At 40.9% G+C, this 16,266-nt stretch overlaps 1 protein-coding gene across 2 annotated transcripts in view; it reads right to left on the reverse strand.

The window, feature by feature from the left end:
- The window catches only part of LOC139748383 (uncharacterized), a 254,927-nt gene extending 239,198 nt beyond the window's left edge, over nucleotides 1-15,729 (reverse strand). For both annotated transcript variants that reach the window (XM_071661499.1, XM_071661498.1), the window contains exon 1: nucleotides 15,571-15,729. The gene's annotated coding sequence lies outside the window, so the exon portion shown is untranslated. The remainder of the gene's footprint in view (nucleotides 1-15,570) is intronic.
- Nucleotides 15,730-16,266: the final 537 nt, after the last annotated feature.

The following is a 16,266-nucleotide window of genomic DNA, read 5'->3' on the forward strand; positions in this document are numbered from 1 at the left end:
AAATAAGATTTCCCTCGCCTCTTCTCCCCCCCCCCCCCCCCCCCCACACAGGATATGATATCCACCTGCGCCAGAAATGTGTTTTCGTCTGACCAAAATCATGTTTATCCGGGGGGTGGGGGTGGGGGGGGGCGGTGGGGGGGAGGAGCCTACCTCTCTCAATGTCATTTCCGGTGGGGGAGAGGGAGGGGGGGTGAAGAGGGAGGGTCCCCCACGGAAATCAGGAGGTCGTCCTCCCAGCCCAAATAATGTCCCCCCCCCCCCCACACCTTCCTCGCCGCACGTCTTATGCAAAATATCTCAAATTTCGAGACATTTTCTGGTCAGATGTGTTCCATATGAAGCTGTTTATATACTGGTACGACGACGTATCCAGTTTGCTTTCGCATATCTAACGTTGTTTACGATCGTGTTGCGTTTGAACACCTCGCTACGTTAACATTTCCATTGCGCATATCTAGTATCAAAATCTTAAGTTAAATTCTGTTGTCGACAAGAATCTTTAAACATTTCGTGTTCAATCCCAAACTGTCGTCAAATTTCCCAAATGGATTTACAATCTTCCATTTTTTATGTTCTTATCATCTCACTATGTCAGTTGTCACGATCAGTGTATGTTACGAGGACAGTGTGTTACGCTCGTCTGGCCCCGTCACTTAAAACTTGTATGTATGGACGGTACATTGTTTCTATTCTTATGTGTATACACGAAAGTGCACTTGGGAACTTTTCGTGTTTCATTTTCCCCGTGGACTCATAGGAATACACATTCATATAGACCCCAGCGTAATGCAGGTATGCATCTGTCGACTTGCCCTAAGAGAGGAGGAGGAATGCCTGAGTTGGGTGTGGGCCGATTGCCGCGCCCAGAGTTCGAATTCAAGCAGGCCCGCGCTGACTCGTGGTCAGTAATGCTCACACTAAACCACGGTCTGTGTGTGTGTGTGTGTGTGTGTGTGTGTGTGTGTGTGTGTGTGTGTGTTTGTTTGTTGTTGTTGTTGTTGTTCTTAAGAGTTAATGACAGTTGCAGGTCAATAAGCCAATTCCATTTAACACAAAAACCCACAAAATTACACAAACGTTGGCCGAACTTTTAGGTTTGAATCCCATCTCCAGTAACGCTGAGATGTCATTCTGGAAACATGAGAGACACAAGCTGATTGTAAAACACTCTGACCTTATATATCTACAACACCATACGAAACAAAACGAATATTTACACCATTCGAATATCATTGTATTCTGAATAACAGAATAATAAACATGTTATCATTTGTGCTTCCTTGATACAGTTTACATTTACGTATGTTTTCATCAATTATTTAATGATGTGTCCTTCTCTATCTCGTATCTGAGCTGGAATGATTCATTCACACGGCAAAGGCAAATGACATGTTTCTACAAGATCGGAGACCATAAAACATAAGAGGAATTTTCATTTATATAAAACCTTTATGTTCAACAGCCCTTCGCCCGTATGAAACCATCACTTGGTACTTATTTACCTTCATTGTCCTACCTTATTAGAGATTTAAAGTAGAAAATTTGCTGTTGAATATTGAAAAAAAAAACAATTGCAGAAGTTGGGACAAAGAAAATAATGATAGAGAAAATAATCAAACAGAAAAAAAAAATTAGTGTAGCGGGAGTGAAGGTGGACGACGGCCATATTGGAAGACGTGCAGTGTGGGTCCCGGGTTGTCGTTCAATATTCTCGAACCATCGTCCATCTCTGGGTTACGCAGAGGCAGGATAGTGCCCCGGGTGGAGGAGTCTACCCCTACGATCGCCAGGTTAGGTAAGGTTAATTGGTTTGATTTAGCACAGTATTTTCCCCGTACTTCCGCCTCACCTTCTAACAACTGGTTCTCCACATGTCAGGTCATCCCCTACACCTGCACATTTCAATCTTCCACTCAGAACTCAACTTTATTTCCTCCTTGAAGTCATCCCAATTTTTCTTGTTGGGCTCAAATAACAAGTCGGCGTAACTATGATCACAATTCACCCGCGCCACGCCACGCCACGCCACGCTTCAGTCTCGTGTTTTGCGGAGTTTCAATATGACTTTCCCACGAGGCGCGCGCCCCGTGGTCGCGTGTTGTGTGTGTGTGTGTGTGTGTCTGTGTGTGTGTGGGGGGGGGGGGGTTGTCTTACCATTCATATCCTGACCGGTCGTTCAACCCTGCACTCACCCCCCCCCCCCCCCACACATCATCTACACAAACAAATGCCAAACATATAAACACCTCACTCTGGCCACCCTCTGTTGAGGCACAGCTCAGGCAGATGGTCTGTGGCCTCGCCAGTTGGACCTTTTTGGCCGGTATTATGAACGCTGCGGGAGCCTTATAGACAGAGAAGGGTCTTCCTGGGGCAGGAAGTAATTAAGAAGGTGGTCTATACACATCTGCTCAAGCTTTAGTCTCGTTAGTTTAAGAATAAAGAACGTAGATGCTGGTTAACGTGGACACCTGCTGGCCATATGCCTTCCAATATATTGTACTTGCAAGAAATCATGACTGGTTCTGGCTACGCTCGAACTTTCGGTATTTACCCGTCAGTATCAGGTAAAAAAAAAAAAATAAATGAAAGAATGCCTAGTGATCTAAACGGAGCAGCTGCTATGTACACCTAACCATTATCAACTAAACCCATGTTTAATATTTGATAATGAAATAGAGTCTGTGGCGATGCTTGGCAAAAATTCATCCTTATCTAAAAACATCACATTATGGATAGGGGGAAAAATAATTCTCCACCCCTTTAACTCAAGATATATATACATCAGACTTTGATTAATACCTGATAAAACTTATAAGACATATTTGATCACAAACCTCAAGACAGCGTCTATGTATACGTGTGTTGTTATCTGTGTCACCCACGTCAAGGGTCGACAACACCTGGGGAGGGCATGCATGACACAAACTGGCAGGCAAACATGTTGTGGCAATGATAATAACAATAAATATAATAAACAAGTGTTTTGTATGACCTAATCATCAATTATATAGTGTTAATATACCATATCTACGTTTTCGTATAGGTATTACGAGTATCCTAAATATACATTAAAATGATAATACCATACGCTTCATTTCGATTAGAAAATGACAGTATAAGTGAAGGTTCTTGAGAGCGAGAACGTCAGCCAATCTGGAGGACGCGCCCTCTGATCTATATACTCAAGCAATCATCTCTCCTTCCCATAAATATTTAGTCAATACCTAACAACATCCTTCAAGATTAAACTTCTCGTATCCCTTACACACAAACCCCTGAGTCTCACACAGACATGTGGTCCCTGAGAAGATATTGTACCTGCCATATATATATATATATATATATATATATATATATATATATATATATATATATATATATATATATATATATCAAACGGATTATGCACTCCTAGCCTCACAGTGTTATAGAGTAATGTCTGGTATATTCAACCAGTTTCTGATCTTCCATCTCGTTTCCTCAGTCGTATGCATGTTATAACTTGACCATCTCCTCCACACACACACACACACACACACACACACACACACACATTACATTTTCGTTTGCCAGTGTTGCTTTCATTTAATGGCAGATATTCACGAGCCCTTGCTGGGATGAAGGAAGTTTTTTGGGCTGGGTCATGAGTAGTGTTTCGGCAAGGCTGTGAGACCGTCATTGTGCCTTTATGAGACGTGGATGTTGCTGGGTTGTGGCTAGGTTGTTAAGGCTTAGTAGGTAGGCCGTGAGAGAGGCGTACTAGTACGTTGATGGACTGATACAAAGGCATGTTGGTATGTTTATAGGTTGTTTAGAAAGGCACGTTGGTATATTGGCTAACAAGGGCAGCGTTGCTAGGCTGTGAGAAAACATGTCGTCTGGTTGTGTGAAAAGTCTCATCTCTGTTTCCTAACAAGCCATATGTCTCATATTTCATTTCAGCCATTAATCACAAATTCAGTGTATACATGTAAGCCGTAATTTAGGCTTTTCCTTCTATTATTCACAATAATCTAACCCAATATTTAGATTCTGTTACCATCAACCAGTGTCACAAAATCCGGGTGTTAAATGAAGTTACAAAAAAAAAAAAAAAATGCATAACGCAGAAAGTCAGTGTTTCTGACTTCACCTTCAAAATGATCTTGATGGCCGGCCCAGATAACAGACTATATATATATATATGGATCTTCTGGAAATTCGCCTCCCCAAACTTGCTGAGTTAGGCTAGGTTAGGTTAAGCTAGGCTAGGTTAGGTCACCATCACCCTCCACCAACGGGTAAGCGAGGAGTGACTCATCAGGTGACTAGGTTAAATAAACCAATGCAGGTTGGTTTTATACTTCAGTTTTGATCAGTTCGTATGATTAACCACAAAATGAACGCGTCGTCGCCAGCTACACAGCATCTGTCCCTGAGAGTGAAACTAGGTGAAACGTCTTTTATAACTAGCGAGATGTAACTAGATTAATGAGTGTTATGCTAATCAAATCTTCTGGGGACGGAAAACAAGTGTATAAAGTTTCACGGGCGAAGGTTGGATTTTCTTCAAGTTACCATGTAATGACCACATCGTCAGGGGAGATACAAGAATGAGAGAGACGTAGAACAGCCAGTTGATGTACAAAGAAGAGACGTAGCTAGGACGCCACTGGTAAACAAGCGTTACCGGATGTTGCTGTTCGAACACCCCCATATATATATATATATATATATATATATATATATATATATATACGAATAAAGTGTATATGAACGCGCACCTTCATTCGTATTCATATAACTCCGCGTTGTACAGTTAGGTTAGGTAAAAACGCTATCAGCTGGCTATGTGTTCTGTTCGGAAACAACAAATAGACCCCGTTGCTCACCATTGTGAGACGGAGGGTATTCGAGTACTTAGCATTTCGAATAGTTGTTTCCTATTATACAGTCCCTTAGCCTAGCGGTTAGCATGCCTGCCTCTTGCACATATTACATATATACATATATATATATATATATATATATATATATATATATATATATATATATATATATATATATAATATATATATATATATATATTTTTTTTTTTTTTTTTTTTTGCTTTGTGGCTGTCTCCCGCGTTTGCGGGGTAGCGCAAGGAAACAGACGAAAGAAATGGCCCAACCCACCCCCATACACATGTATATACAAACGTCCACACACGCAAATATACATACCTACACAGCTTTCCATGGTTTACCCCAGACGCTTCACATGCCTTGATTCAATCCACTGACAGCACGTCAACCCCGGTATACCACATCGCTCCAATTCACTCTATTCCTTGCCCTCCTTTCACCCTCCTGCATGTTCAGGCCCCGATCACACAAAATCTTTTTCACTCCATCTTTCCACCTCCAATTTGGTCTCCCTCTTCTCCTCGTTCCCTCCACCTCCGACACATATATCCTCTTGGTCAATCTTTCCTCACTCATTCTCTCCATGTGACCAAACCATTTCAAAACACCCTCTTCTGCTCTCTCAACCACGCTCTTTTTATTTCCACACATCTCTCTTACCCTTACGTTACTTACTCGATCAAACCACCTCACACCACACATTGTCCTCAAACATCTCATTTCCAGCACATCCATCCTCCTGCGCACAACTCTATCCATAGTCCACGCCTCGCAACCATACAACATTGTTGGAACCACTATTCCTTCAAACATACCCATTTTTGCTTTCCGAGATAATGTTCTCGACTTCCACACATTCTTCAAGGCTCCCAGAATTTCCGCCCCCTCCCCCACCCTATGATCCACTTCCGCTTCCATGTTTCCATTCGCTGCCAGATCCACTCCCAGATATCTAAAACACTTCACTTCCTCCAGTTTTTCTCCATTCAAACTCACTTCCCAATTGACTTGACCCTCACCCCTACTGTACCTAATAACATTGCTCTTATTCACATTTACTCTTAAATTTCTTCTTTCACACACTTTACCAAACTCAGTCACCAGCTTCTGCAGTTTCTCACATGAATCAGCCACCAGCGCTGTATCATCAGCGAACAACAACTGACTCACTTCCCAAGCTCTCTCATCCCCAACAGACTTCATCCTTGCCCCTCTTAACAAAACTCTTGCATTCACCTCCCTAACAACCCCATCCATAAACAAATTAAACAACCATGGAGACATCACACACCACTGCCGCAAGCCTACATTCATTGAGAACCAATCACTTTCCTTTCTTCCTACACGTACACATGCCTTACATCCTCGATAAAAACTTTTCACTGCTCTTAACAACTTGCCTCCTACACCATATATTCTTAATACCTTCCACAGAGCATCTCTATCAACTCTATCATATGCCTTCTCCAGATCCATAAATGCTACATACAAATCCATTTGCTTTTCTAAGTATTTCTCACATACATTCTTCAAAGCAAACACCTGATCCACACATCCTCTACCACTTCTGAAACAACACTGCTCTTCCCCAATCTGATGCTCTGTACATGCCTTCACCCTCTCAATCAATACCCTCCCATACAATTTGCCAGGAATACTCAACAAACTTATACCTCTGTAATTTGAGCACTCACTCTTATCCCCTTTGCCTTTGTACAATGGCACTATGCACGCATTCCGCCAATCCTCAGGCACCTCACCATGAGTCATACATACATTAAATAACCTTACCAACCAGTCAACAATACAGTCACCCCCTTTTTTAATAAATTCCACTGCAATACCATCCAAACCTGCTGCCTTGCCGGCTTTCATCTTCCGCAAAGCTTTTACTACCTCTTCTCTGTTTTCCAAATCATTTTCCCTAACCCTCGCACTTTGCACACCACCTCGACCAAAACACCCTATATCTGCCACTCTATCATCAAACACATTCAACAAACCTTCAAAATACTCACTCCATCTCCTTCTCACATCACCACTACTTGTTATCACCTCCCCATTTGCGCCCTTCACTGAAGTTCCCATTTGCTCCCTTGTCTTACGCACTTTATTTACCTCCTTCCAGAACATCTTTTTATTCTCCCTAAAATTTAATGATACTCTCTCACCCCAACTCTCATTTGCCCTTTTTTTCACCTCTTGCACCTTTCTCTTGACCTCCTGTCTCTTTCTTTTATACATCTCCCACACAATTGCATTTTTTCCCTGCAAAAATCGTCCAAATGCCTCTCTCTTCTCTTTCACTAATACTCTTACTTCTTCATCCCACCACTCACTACCCTTTCTAATCAACCCACCTCCCACTCTTCTCATGCCACAAGCATCTTTTGCGCAATCCATCACTGATTCCTAAATACATCCCATTCCTCCCCCACTCCCCTTCCATTGTTCTCACCTTTTTCCATTCTGTACTCAGTCTCTCCTGGTACTTCCTCACACAGGTCTCCTTCCCAAGCTCACTTACTCTCACAACCCTCTTCACCCCAACACTCACTCTTCTTTTCTGAAAACCCATACCAATCTTCACCTTAGCCTCCACAAGATAATGATCAGACATCCCTCCAGTTGCACCTCTCAGCACATTAACATCCAAAAGTCTCTCTTTCGCACGCCTGTCAATTAACACGTAATCCAATAACGCTCTCTGGCCATCTCTCCTACTTACATAAGTATACTTATGTATATCTCGCTTTTTAAACCAGGTATTCCCAATCATCAGTCCTTTTTCAGCACATAAATCTACAAGCTCTTCACCATTTCCATTTACAACACTGAACACCCCATGTATACCAATTATTCCCTCAACTGCCACATTACTCACCTTTGCATTCAAATCACCCATCACTATAACCCGGTCTCGTGCATCAAAACCACTAACACACTCATTCAGCTGCTCCCAAAACACTTGCCTCTCATGATCTTTCTTCTCATGCCCAGGTGCATATGCACCAATAATCACCCATCTCTCTCCATCAACTTTCAGTTTTACCCATATTAATCGAGAATTTACTTTCTTACATTCTATCACATACTCCCACAACTCCTGTTTCAGGAGTATTGCTACTCCTTCCCTTGCTCTTGTCCTCTCACTAACCCCTGACTTTACTCCCCAGACATTCCCAAACCACTCTTCCCCTTTACCCTTGAGCTTCGTTTCACTCAGAGCCAAAACATCCAGGTTCCTTTCCTCAAACATACTACCTATCTCTCCTTTTTTCACATCTTGGTTACATCCACACACATTTAGGCACCCCACTCTGAGCCTTCGAGGAGGATGAGCACTCCCCGCGTGACTTCTTCTTCTGTTTCCCATTTTAGAAAGTTTATACAAGGAGGGGAGGATTTCTGGCCCCCCGCTCCCGTCCCCTCTAGTCGCTTTCTACGACACGAGAGGAATACATTGTACAAAGGCAAAAGGGATAAGAGTGAGTGCTCAAATTACAGAGGTATAAGTTTGTTGAGTATTCCTGGTAAATTATATGGGAGGGTATTGATTGAGAGGGTGAAGGCATGTACAGAGCATCAGATTGGGGAAGAGCAGTGTGGTTTCAGAAGTGGTAGAGGATGTGTGGATCAGGTGTTTGCTTTGAAGAATGTATGTGAGAAATACTTAGAAAAGCAAATGGATTTGTATGTAGCATTTATGGATCTGGAGAAGGCATATGATAGAGTTGATAGAGATGCTCTGTGGAAGGTATTAAGAATATATGGTGTGGGAGGAAAGTTGTTAGAAGCAGTGAAAAGTTTTTATCGAGGATGTAAGGCATGTGTACGTGTAGGAAGAGAGGAAAGTGATTGGTTCTCAGTGAATGTAGGTTTGCGGCAGGGGTGTGTGATGTCTCCATGGTTGTTTAATTTGTTTATGGATGGGGTTGTTAGGGAGGTAAATGCAAGAGTTTTGGAAAGAGGGGCAAGTATGAAGTCTGTTGGGGATGAGAGAGCTTGGGAAGTGAGTCAGTTGCTGTTCGCTGATGATACAGCGCTGGTGGCTGATTCATGTGAGAAACTGCAGAAGCTGGTGACTGAGTTCGGTAAAGTGTGTGGAAGAAGAAAGTTAAGAGTAAATGTGAATAAGAGCAAGGTTATTAGGTACAGTAGGGTTGAGGGTCAAGTCAATTGGGAGGTGAGTTTGAATGGAGAAAAACTGGAGGAAGTGAAGTGTTTTAGATATCTGGGAGTGGATCTGGCAGCGGATGGAACCATGGAAGCGGAAGTGGATCATAGGGTGGGGGAGGGGGCGAAAATTCTGGGGGCCTTGAAGAATGTGTGGAAGTCGAGAACATTATCTCGGAAAGCAAAAATGGGTATGTTTGAAGGAATAGTGGTTCCAACAATGTTGTATGGTTGCGAGGCGTGGGCTATGGATAGAGTTGTGCGCAGGAGGATGGATGTGCTGGAAATGAGATGTTTGAGGACAATATGTGGTGTGAGGTGGTTTGATCGAGTGAGTAACGTAAGGGTAAGAGAGATGTGTGGAAATAAAAAGAGCGTGGTTGAGAGAGCAGAAGAGGGTGTTTTGAAGTGGTTTGGGCACATGGAGAGAATGAGTAAGGAAAGATTGACCAAGAGGATATATGTGTCGGAGGTGGAGGGAACGAGGAGAAGAGGGAGACCAAATTGGAGGTGGAAAGATGGAGTGAAAAAGATTTTGTGTGATCGGGGCCTGAACATGCAGGAGGGTGAAAGGAGGGCAAGGAATAGAGTGATTTGGAGCGATGTGGTATACCGGGGTTGACGTGCTGTCAGTGGATTGAATCAAGGCATGTGAAGCGTCTGGGGTAAACCATGGAAAGCTGTGTAGGTATGTATATTTGCGTGTGTGGACGTATGTATATATATATATGTGTATGGGGGGGGGGGGGGGGTTGGGCCATTTCTTTCGTCTGTTTCCTTGCGCTACCTCGCAAACGCGGGAGACAGCGACAAAGTAAAATAAAAAAAAAAAAATATATATATATATATATATATATATATATATATATATATATATATATATATATATATATATATATCCAACACTTGGAAGCTTTGGAACTCTCTACTCTCTCATGTGTTTTCCAATAACTTTGACGTGGCACTTTTTAAAAGACAAGTTTTTCACTTTTTTTTTTCCTTCAAAATTCGTAAATACTTTTCCTTGTCTCTTCTTTTTCTCTTTCACTTACCTCTCTATGTTTCAATTAAGGCCCGGCCTTCATGTGGACTTTTGCCCGTGACTGGAGCCTCCAACGTATAAAAAAGTCTGTGTGTGTGTGTGTGTGTGTGTGTGTGTGTGTGTGTGTGTGTGTGTGTGTCTGTGTAAATATAACAATAAAATAATCCCTGAGAGATGGAACAAGGAAAAATCCCTGCCCCGAGCACATCATTTACCAGGTATCTCACACATCCGTTACTGGCTCGGTATAATAACTATTTTACCGAGCCTGATTCACCCCTCGCGTCAGAGATAAATAACACGACCTACGGATTCACATGACTCGCAGACAACAACAGAATCCTTATGAGAATCTAGTCCGCCACAGAGACGCGAAATGTATATCAATCACCTCTTCTGATAGACTGCTGAATATAATGTGAATTATCTATCCCACGTAAGAAAATGCAGCCTAACTCCTGGTTTCGCCCAATACACATGATTCTTTCTGGTCGTTGGCTGAGGGCAGCTAACTGTACGGGACTTTCATCAAATACTCAGAAGTTTCATGTTTTTAAAGTACTCGTCTTCTTGTTTCAAACGCCAAGATTTAACAAATCCCACAGGAAGCATTTCACGATGCGCTACGATCGTAACAGGACAACCGAAACTTCAAAAATGCTAACCTAACCTAACCTAACCTTAACCTAACCTAACCTAACCTAACCTAACCTAACCTTAACATAACATAACATAACATAACATAACATAACATAACCTAACCTTAACATAACATAACATAACCTAACCTAACCTAACCTTAACATAACCTAACCTAACCTAACCTTAACATAACATAACATAACATAACATAACATAACATAACATAACATAACATAACATAATATAACATAACATAACATAACCTTAACATAACCTAACCTAACCTAACCTAAACATAACATAACATAACATAACATAACATACCATAACATAACCTAACCTAACCTTAACATAACATAACCTAACCTAACCTAACCTAACCTTAACATAACATAACATAACATAACATAACATAACATAACATAACCTAACCTTAACATAACATAACATAACCTAACCTAACCTAACCTTAACATAACCTAACCTAACCTAACCTTAACATAACATAACATAACATAACATAACATAACCTTAACATAACATAACATAACATAACATAACATAACCTAACCTAACCTAACCTAACCTAAACATACGTGTTTTTTGTTCCTTTAAGACTAGGTTATTTATACGATATTTGTTGTTCTTGTTGTGAACTCTTGCGTATCGGATCTGTGTTTTGCAATAAGGTGATGACACCATTAGTTCCATTATATATTCCAAACCGTTAAGAAAGCCTTTGTTCTCCAACACGACTAATCATAAGCTCAACCGGCTGAGTTAGGTAAGACTAGGTTATTCAACATATGAGATTCCTGACCTGCCACTTACAAGTGGAACAAGTGCGCACTGCGCACCTAGTCACATATTTGGCAAGGCGACCAGCGACTAAGTGGGCTAGGTTAGGTTAATCGCCTCAGATATTTGCCACATTAGGGCAGGTCACAAATCTCACTTAACACAAGGTGAAAAAGGCCGAAATGTTGCAGTATAAGATGGAAATGTTTTCTTTACACAATGTTTATCGCAGAAGACAAAATCTAAAAGACGTGTGATTATTTTGTCATTACTATACCACTACCACCTCACATCCATTGTACATATAATACTGGTCAACCAACAGCTGCAATGTAATACCTTTTTATGCCAAAGTTGCTACGTCCAGATGGCGAATGTGTCGACCTACAAAATTCTTGGACATATTCTGTTTCACAGTGATTCAATATGACACCTCACCTAATGTATCTGAATGGGTTCACTCAGCCTCTTCCCCACTGAACCATTAATGGGATATATATATATATATATATGGAAATATCGTGAAAAGTACAAAAATGTCAGAACCAGAACCTAGATTGTTTATTAATCAATACACATCTACCATCGTAGCACCAGACAACAGTTCTAGAGGAAGCAAGAACTCCCACTCGCTATAATACAATACTATGAACTTGCCTGTGGATATATTCAAGAGGATATCCCAACACCTGACTGCAATACTAGTAAAATACAACAGAACAGCAGCAAAAACTACACGTCTGTAAACAGTGAGCAAGCTGTATTACATTGTAGACGTGAACTGGTATATTCTGACTTATCAAATGTGGGGAAAAAATTAATATAATTTTTCTGGGGTTCTTTATTTCAAATTCGTTATCCCTTAACACGATGAATGGACCTCATGAGAACGAAGGGTTAAATAAAACTGCAGGAGGTTTTCTACACCTGATTACCGGTAGACACGTTGCTTTTCTTTTCTTAAACCCGAGAGTGAGGATATTGAAGATAACAAATATGGGGAATAATAAAAATAAAACACTAACTTAACCTGGAGATCAGACCACGAAAGCTTTCTTACATTTTACTAAAGGCAGACTAAAAAAAACATGCGAGTTGCAGACAGCAACAGCCTGGATAATTAAAAATGCACTATGCAGCACAGTTTAAAGACTTAGCTGCAGGGGAATACACAAGCCTTTGAAACCTAGCATACAGTTGACGTCAGGGACATGCAATCAGATTTCACTAACAAAAGATCTTTGTCTCCTCTGTACCCAGGCAAACAAATGAATACTCACTGATTATAGGATACGCTATGCCCCTCTCACCTTCACCCACCTCCTTTACTCACGTTGTAATGGCCATGTTTCTCTCTAGCGTTTAGTGTACATCACTCTCTCTCTCTCTACACCTCCATCCTCAAAATATATTATGATCCTCCAACCGACCAGGGAGCAAACCCAAGCTGACGTGGGAGGTGCGAGCAGGTTACGGAAGTTGAGGTGGGAAGATGCGCCGCAAAAGCAAAGTTCGTAAGAATGGTGGGAAAAAGTTTAGCCAGCGGACAATAGCTTTCAATGCACTGGGATGGCCGAGTCTTTTGCAATAAGTTTGTAATGGTTAATTGAACTGCAATTAAAAGTCGTCGGAACTTTTCTTAATTCCCGGGAATCGCACGGGTTGTGCATGGAAATGGGATTTGATTATGTCTTTTTAAGACTTCTCTGTGCGCTAGGTGGTGTGTGAGTCGTCTCGGGCAGATTAACGTAACTGGTTTGGTGGTTGGTTCGAGATGAGGTAGACTGGTTTGAGGTCTACTGTGACTGGTAGAGAATCAGTGTAGCCAGAACCCACCACGCAAACCTCTACCAGTCACAATAAACCTCGGTGCAAGTCCTGACCTTGAAGCAATCATGGGCCACGTAGGGTCGAGCGCATATGTTACGATCCTCATTGTGCTAGTTAGTCCACAGTCAACCCAGCTGTTCATCCATCCTTCGCAGGCTGGTCGATAAAATGGGTACCTGCCCATGGCCTTGATTAGGGCTTCAGTTGGCCGTGCAGTCTCAGCGAACATAAAGAAAAAATGAGTCTAGTAACTTAACCGAGACTAATCAGTTGGCTGGGGTACGTGAAATGCTCTCTGGTGGAGCCAGTCTGAGGTTAAGGTGTACTTAACTGGGTTTTACGGGCACTGGGGTCATGACATGTTTATGTGACGTCAGTTATACTGGGTTCTGTTGGAAGAACAAGAGCTAGGTAGACAATGGTGTTCAAGACTAGGCTGCCAAGACCTGTACAGTGGTCGTGATTCTGATAGGGTTAGGAAACTAAGGTATTAGTTTTTCCATTCACTTTAGAATTGTTATATATGACCCACTTAAAATTATATATATATCATAAATGTGCATTGCATTATCTTTTTTTAACACAAAGTATACTATCTTATCGATATATACAGGCCATACCTGTTGTTTGTTTATGCATTGAATGCGTCCCGTCCACAAATCTAATTTCAGCAAGGACTCGGTCACCCATAACTAGTGCATGGCAATGCATGCCAGAGATAACAGGAGGCTCGGTGGTCACTGCGAGGTTATCTGTTTCTGATAATCTAAAAGATGTTATATCGCCTGGATGATTCACCCATACCCACAGCTTTTATAGGTTACGTTACGTAATTTGTGAATTTAAGTTTGTACCCTAAATCAACCTCTCAAAATCTAAAGTATTGTACTCTGGTCATATAAAATGCTGGAGAAAAAACTCACCGTGATCCATGATCTACTAACCAATGTTTTCCTAAGCTACATCAACTAATTGGTATCCTACATTAAATCCAATGAAATGTAACCTAACGTCCAAGAAAAACGTTGGGCTGAATTCTCTGGTGGCTTATGGTATACTAACGTGAAACTAGATGGCCTGAAGATCTCCCTCGACGGTTATCTAAGTAATTGTCAGATCAGGTTAAACTCACACTTAGTTAGTTAAATCTGGACCTAACCTTATGATCAGGGAAATGTAGCCATGATTGTTCCACTTTAAACTTACCTTATGGCATTTCGAAAGACAGTTTTCACTTTCTCTAAAATTCGTAAATACTTTCCCGTGTCTTTTCTTTTTCCGATTCATAATTCTGTCTATATTTCAGTTAAGATCCAGCCTTGATGTGGACTTTTGTACGTGACTGGAACCTTCAACATAACAAAATGACAGCGTATGATAACAACAACCTATCTTGTACTGTAATTAGGAACATGACAGCGTGTTATAACAACCTATCTTGTACTGTAATTAGGAACATAACATCGTATTATAACAACAGCCTATCTTGTACTGTACATTACACTAACTTTGTAATGGTTATGTACTGTACTAATGAACAGTTTTCAGAGAATTTTAGTTAAATACAAATTACACAACAGCTTACTCTACACTGACCATATAATTGATACCCAATACAGTATCGGTAAAACTGAATTTACCAGTTAAAAAAAATATAAATATGGCGTTGGGTTAAAACAGACAGACGTACGAACAGACACTTGGACTTACAAGTGATGAAATAAATAGATCTGATTTTCTAACTGTTTCTATAAGCCCATTTCCTCGTAAACAACACCAGAATACAAAGTAAACTCAATAAAAACGAGTATATTTCTGTCAACTGGTTCAACAAAATCCTTTCACATTATGAGGTAAATATACCTACAACATTCTAGCTTCCTTTTTTAGGTACATCGGTTAAAGAAGTCAACAGCAAGACCTTTTTCTTTTGAATTTAGTTTAAATCTACTTGAAAATTTAAGACCCTATTCTTTTCTTATAGCATACTTCTCCCAAGATATGATTGTCTGAGTAGGTGTCATTACCTCCTGCTGGGCAACGCTCGACGTCTTTAATTAATGGCTTTCATAAAATTCTCCAATAATAATCTTTTTAGAAGTATATATATATATATATATATATATATATATATATATATATATATATATATATATATATATATATGACTTTCTAAAATGTCTTACTCACCATCATTTGAAGACCGTTTTAATTTTCCCAGTTTTAAATCTATTTGATAAGTTTCCCGGCTCGAGAAATATCCAGGAAATATGTAGTCATCTACATGCCGAGGTCACCTGAGGGCGGAGGAGGTGGTAGAGGACACGTGCACCTGGCTAGGGCTCCCGCCTGACTAACTGTTGCTGCAGCTGCCGGCGCCACACACCACGTGCTGCCTGCGCCTGCCAGACGTACTCTTGTTTATTAGTTTCGCGTGGCGTGAATTTGTGATTGGATTCATGGCATTAATCTGCTTAAATTTGCAATTTATCGAGTATGCGTAACAAACAGACATATTGTGAGCCTGCTTTATTAACAAGAAGTCATTTGTAACTAGTACCTTCAACTGCACAACAGTTTGTCAATAATAATTTCTTGAATGTCCCTAATTGCCGAAATGAAAACACCACATCCTTCGCTACTACCAGTTATATCTAAAAATACATTCTGCATCACTTCATGTGATAATCATCACAATATAGTTCTTTTTTTTCTGAATGTTGAATGTAAAGTAATTTCCTGCGTGAGGAACGTAGTGTTAGAAGCAGTAGAGGGATAAACAAAATCCTCGCTTGCCTCGTTCCTGTGTTCCTTGTTTTGGAAAGTAACACAGGAGGGAGGGATTTACAGCCTTCTGTTCCCGCCATTCTTCGTTGCCTTTCACGA

This window comes from Panulirus ornatus, chromosome 73, assembly GCF_036320965.1.
Source record: "Panulirus ornatus isolate Po-2019 chromosome 73, ASM3632096v1, whole genome shotgun sequence".
Lineage (NCBI taxonomy): Eukaryota > Metazoa > Arthropoda > Malacostraca > Decapoda > Palinuridae > Panulirus > Panulirus ornatus.